This window comes from Loxodonta africana, chromosome 21, assembly GCF_030014295.1.
Source record: "Loxodonta africana isolate mLoxAfr1 chromosome 21, mLoxAfr1.hap2, whole genome shotgun sequence".
NCBI classification, from domain to species: Eukaryota; Metazoa; Chordata; class Mammalia; order Proboscidea; family Elephantidae; genus Loxodonta; species Loxodonta africana.
The window spans coordinates 59,584,890-59,589,715 of NC_087362.1; the positions used below are offsets into that span (position 1 = coordinate 59,584,890).

Here is a 4,826-nt window from a genome sequence, read left to right on the forward strand (position 1 = left end):
CCCTCCTGAGGAGGGGGTGGGGTGGGCAGGGGAGGCGTTCTCTGGTTGAAGCCACTCTGTGCTACCACCCCGAGCAGGTCAGAGGGCACTAAGGGGGTGATGAGATCTCTTCCCCAAACTCTCACCTTCTGAGCCTGTCCCCTGGAGTTCAGGGTTGACTCACAAGGAGGTGGCTCTCAGGCCCTGTCTTATAGCCCCTTTGTACAGAGAGGGGCAGCAACTGCTCATGTCACACAGCAAGTCAGTAACCCAGCCAGAGCCAGAACCTCGGTCTACCGTCTCCCCCTCTGCCGCCTTTCTTGACGAGCTGCCATTTCAGGACCTCTGAGGAGCCTGGAGATGCAGGCACAGGAGATCTTGACAGGGTGGGGGTGCGCTTATGACTTCCAGAAGTCCCTTGCAGATAGGCGCCCTCGCCGCCCTGAGGTCTCTGTGGACAGAGCTGGCGCGTGGGTAAGGTTAAGGTTAGAGAATAAGGAGGCTGAGGGGAAGAGGGGAAGGTGCCACGGAGGTCAGGCTCTGGATCCCGCCGAGCGGGGCAGGAGGACGGGGGGCGACAGAGGAGAGATGAGTCACGAAATGACGGAATGCAGGAAGGAGGACGCAAGGGAGGAATGGATCCACGGACATTCCCTGCGCGCCTACTGTGTGCCCCGCACGATTGGGCACTGGGGACGCTGTCAGGAATAGGGCAGACCCGGCTGTGTCCCTGTCGGCCTCAGGCTAAGTCGGAGCCTTGAAGAAGTGACCAAAACACAGAGAACCGCAGTTCTGGAGAATGCTGGGAAGAAGAATGCAGTACGCTTACTGTGAGACCTTGCGATATTCGGGCTTCACCTGGTCTGGGGCGCCCGCAAGCAGAGACCTCTATAAGTCCGTGCTGCTTGACTGCAACGTGCAGAAAATACACAAGTGTTTGTATACGGACACACAACGGTGTTTGCAGATATGCAGGAATCAAAGCCAACAGGAATAATAAACGCATGCGTGCAAAATGAAAGGAGGCCGGAGGCATGAATGGAAGTAATGTTAAAGGAATAGTCTTTGGTCTCTCTGTCTTTCAGATTCCCCAGCACGCCGCGAGCGCCCTCTGCGGTCGCTCACGCACCTAGTTTCCGCTCCTCCCAGCCTCATCTCGCCCCGCCCCTCCGAGCAAGCGCTCTACAGCGTATCTAGCTCCTCCCCACGCCGGGCGAAGACCGAGGCCTAGGAACGAGGATGCTACTGTTTGCTACGCATGCGCACACGATGGACCTGCCAGCGAGGTTTGCTCGGGTCAGACTTCTGGAACAATTCCTTCTGTAGAGTCAGGATGGCCGAGCGGTCTAAGGCGCTGCGTTCAGGTCGCAGTCTCCCCTGGAGGCGTGGGTTCGAATCCCACTTCTGACAAAGGCAGACTTTTGCTTTCACCAGACTGCTGCAGATCACGTGATACTGACCGACTTTTTTTTTTCTTTTAATCTATTTACAAATAAACTATCATATTTCCTTACCAACATTTATTTTTACTTTGAACTGTAGAAAGCAAGCCCTGCTGTGTGCTGCAGAGCCTGTCTCAGTGTAGCTGAAAATACAAAAGGGGATGCAAAACCACAGCTTGTCAGAAGTGGGATTCGAACCCACGCCTCCAGGGGAGACTGCGACCTGAACGCAGCGCCTTAGACCGCTCGGCCATCCTGACTTCCTGACAGCACCTTTGCCGGGCTGCTTGCAGTTAAAGAGCAATGAGAGCCGCTTCGCGCCCCCAAGATCGACAGTTGCAGAACTCAAGTAGTTCCAAACCCAGCCACCCAGCCTGGGTCAATCGGCAACTAAAAACCACCTGTACTGCAAGACTTCCCGCAGTTCTACAACTGGCTCAGTCTTTTTACTAAATACTTAAACTTTAAATGCAAACGCTGTAGCCTGAGCAGAAATGGAAAACCAGTTTCCCTTGCTATCAATATAATAAAAAATAACCATGAAAATAAATACAATGCAAACGGAAACAGTATGATTAAGTTCTAGCTGTCTGCCAAGACCCTGAGCCTGTAGTGGTGGGAGAGTCGATTCTCATTGTTCGCGGATTTCACGTTTACGAATTCGTCTACTCTCTAAAATTTCTTTGTAACTGCGGAATCTATATACTCCTTCAGGCGCTTTCCAGGTTATTCGTGGGCATGTTGTAAGGGCAAATACAAGTTAGAAAAAAAAAAAAAAAGAGTGAGGCTTAATTATTTCTGTTGAAAAAAAGGGAAGACGCTCCCCACTCTCTTTTCTTAGAGCATTCATTTTATTTTTTAGATGAAGATTTACAGAACAAACTAGCTTCTCATTAAACAATTAGTACACGTATTGTTTTGTGACATTGGTTACCAACCCCACGACATGTCAATACTTTCTCTTCTCGACCTTGGGTTCCCCATTACCAGCTTTCTTGCCTGTCCCCTCCTATGGGGTCGCTAAGAGTCGGAATTGACTCCACAGCAATGGGTTTGTTTTTTTTTTTTGGTTTTCTGCTTTGTAGTCCTTGCCTCTGGGATGGTGTGCCCCTTTAGTCTCGTTTTGTTTTGCTTTATGAGCCTGTCTAATCTTTGACTGAAGGGTGAACCGCAGGATTGACTTCCTTACCAAGCTAAAAGTGGTGGGGGCGGGGGGTGCTATACACGCTCGGCGTTTCTCCAGTCTCTGTCAGACCAGTAAGTCTGGTTAGAGCATTTATTTTAGAAAACTTGTAATTGTAAACTCTTTCTCTGCCTCTTTGAGATGTATGTTAGTATTTTTAAAACCGAAATAAGCCTCTAATCAATTTCACAACCCAAGCATGTTTCAAGGCCCTGGAAGCCATCTCTTTGAAATATAATCAATCAAGGAAGCTAGCACCCCTATCTCCCAATTTCATAGCCTATATATAATTTATTATTTATATTCATAGCCTATATGTTAACAAAAAATATAAATTACATATGTTATCAGCAGGATTAGCTCTCATCTTAAGGTCCTGAATTTAATCACATCTGCAAAATTCCCTTTACTACGTGAGATAATGTGTTTACAGGTTCAAGGATTAGGACATGGACATCTCTGAGGGGAAGTGGTATTGTTCTGTCTACCTCAATCCCCTAAAATTCAACTTGATTTGAAAGACCCCACTCTGGAATGAGTTTCTGTGATAGCTTTGTTTTGATGAGACTAACTCTTCCCACAATTTCCCTGTTCATTTTCCCCAAAACTGCTCTGGATCTCCACCCTCTCCTCATCAGAAACTTAGCTTGTGGCTTTCTCAGGGCCTAGGCTAAGCTAAGCCCTGAACAGGGTGGGGAAGAAGAACCCCTGGGCTTGAATCTCTGCTGTGTGACCTTGGGTCTCTCGTTTCACCTCTCTAAACCTTAGTTTGCTATATACAGCCAGCGGAAGTGTAAAGCCATTCATCAGTTGTCTTTGGGTGCAACAGACAGAAACCCACTTCACTCTGGTTTTGGTAAAGAAGGGGATTTGTTGGCTCGTGGGAAGGAGAGGTGGCAGGCAGGCTGTTTGTTGGCTCGTGGGAAGGAGAGGTGGCAGGCAGGCTGCCGGGCCTCAGTCACCAAAAGCTGCCTTTGATTTTTCTCTAAGCTTTTCCAACAGCTGTAATGAATGGATTATTTGAGTAATCCTTCGTTAATTCTCTGTTTAATGGCAGCCTCCCACCACCACCACCACCATGGGGAAGCCACTGTGTGGTCTGGTGGTTTAGCTAAAACTCTAGGGCCTCACACGCAGTAGGGTTCCGTCCATAGTTGTTACATGATGAAAGGAATTAAAAAAAAAAAAATCCACAAACCACAATTCCAATTTCAAAAAAAAAAGTTACATATCATGGGGAAATCTCACGATATATTATTAAGTGAAAAAAGCTATGTGCAAACTGGAGCTCAAGGGCTTGAATTTACTCTTTTTTATTGTGGTAAAATAGGAATAACGAAAACTCTGCCATTTTAACTATTTTTAAGTGTACAATTCACAGACAGTTATATCCACCATGTTATGCAACCATCACCACTAGTTTCAAAAGCTTTTCATCACCCCACACAGAAACTCAGTACTCCTTAAGCAATAACTCCCCACTCCCGGTACCCCAGTCCCTGGTAACCACTAAGAAGCATTTGCCTAGTCTAGATATAAGACTAGAAACAAAGAAGCATCGGTAGTTGGAAAATACGGTCTTGCTGATAGAAATGATGCCAGAGATCGATCACATGATTGAATTTTGCAACACCAACAACTTCTTCATTGCAAATGCCTTTTTTCACCAACATAAATGGCGACTATGCACACGGACCTCGCCAGAGGGAATACACAGGAATCAAATCGACTACATCTGTGGAAAGGGACGATGCAAAAGCTCAATATCATCAGTCAGAACAAGGTCACGGGCTGACTTCAGATCAGACCATCAATTACTCCTATGCAAGTTCAAGTTGAAACTGAAAAAAATTAGAACAAGTCCACGAGAGCCAAAGTATGACCTTGAGTAGGATAGATTTGATGCATTGAACACTAATGACTGAAGACCAGATGAGTTTGTGGAATGACATTGAGGACATCATACATGAACAAAGCAAAAAGACAGGAGAGAAAGAAAAGTCCTAAATGGATGTCAGAAGAGGCTCTGAAACTTGCTCTTGAATGTCAAGTAACTAAAGCAAAAGGAAAAAATGATGATGTAAAAGAGCTGAACAGAAGATTTCAAAGGGCAGCTCCAAAAGACAAAGTAAAGAATTATGATGACATGTGCAAAGAGCTGGAGATAGAAAACCAAAAGGGAAGAACATGCTCGGTGTTTCTCAAGCTGGAAGAACTGAAGA

At 46.4% G+C, this 4,826-nt stretch overlaps 2 non-coding genes across 2 annotated transcripts; one reads left to right on the plus strand and one right to left on the minus strand.

Moving 5' to 3' along the window:
• The first annotated feature begins 1,306 nt into the window (after positions 1-1,306).
• TRNAL-CAG (transfer RNA leucine (anticodon CAG)) lies at positions 1,307-1,389 on the plus strand. Its single transcript has one exon. It is a non-coding gene; the product is annotated as a tRNA-Leu (tRNA).
• A 209-nt stretch (positions 1,390-1,598) lies between these two features.
• On the minus strand, positions 1,599-1,681 carry TRNAL-CAG (transfer RNA leucine (anticodon CAG)). Its single transcript has one exon. It is a non-coding gene; the product is annotated as a tRNA-Leu (tRNA).
• Positions 1,682-4,826: the final 3,145 nt, after the last annotated feature.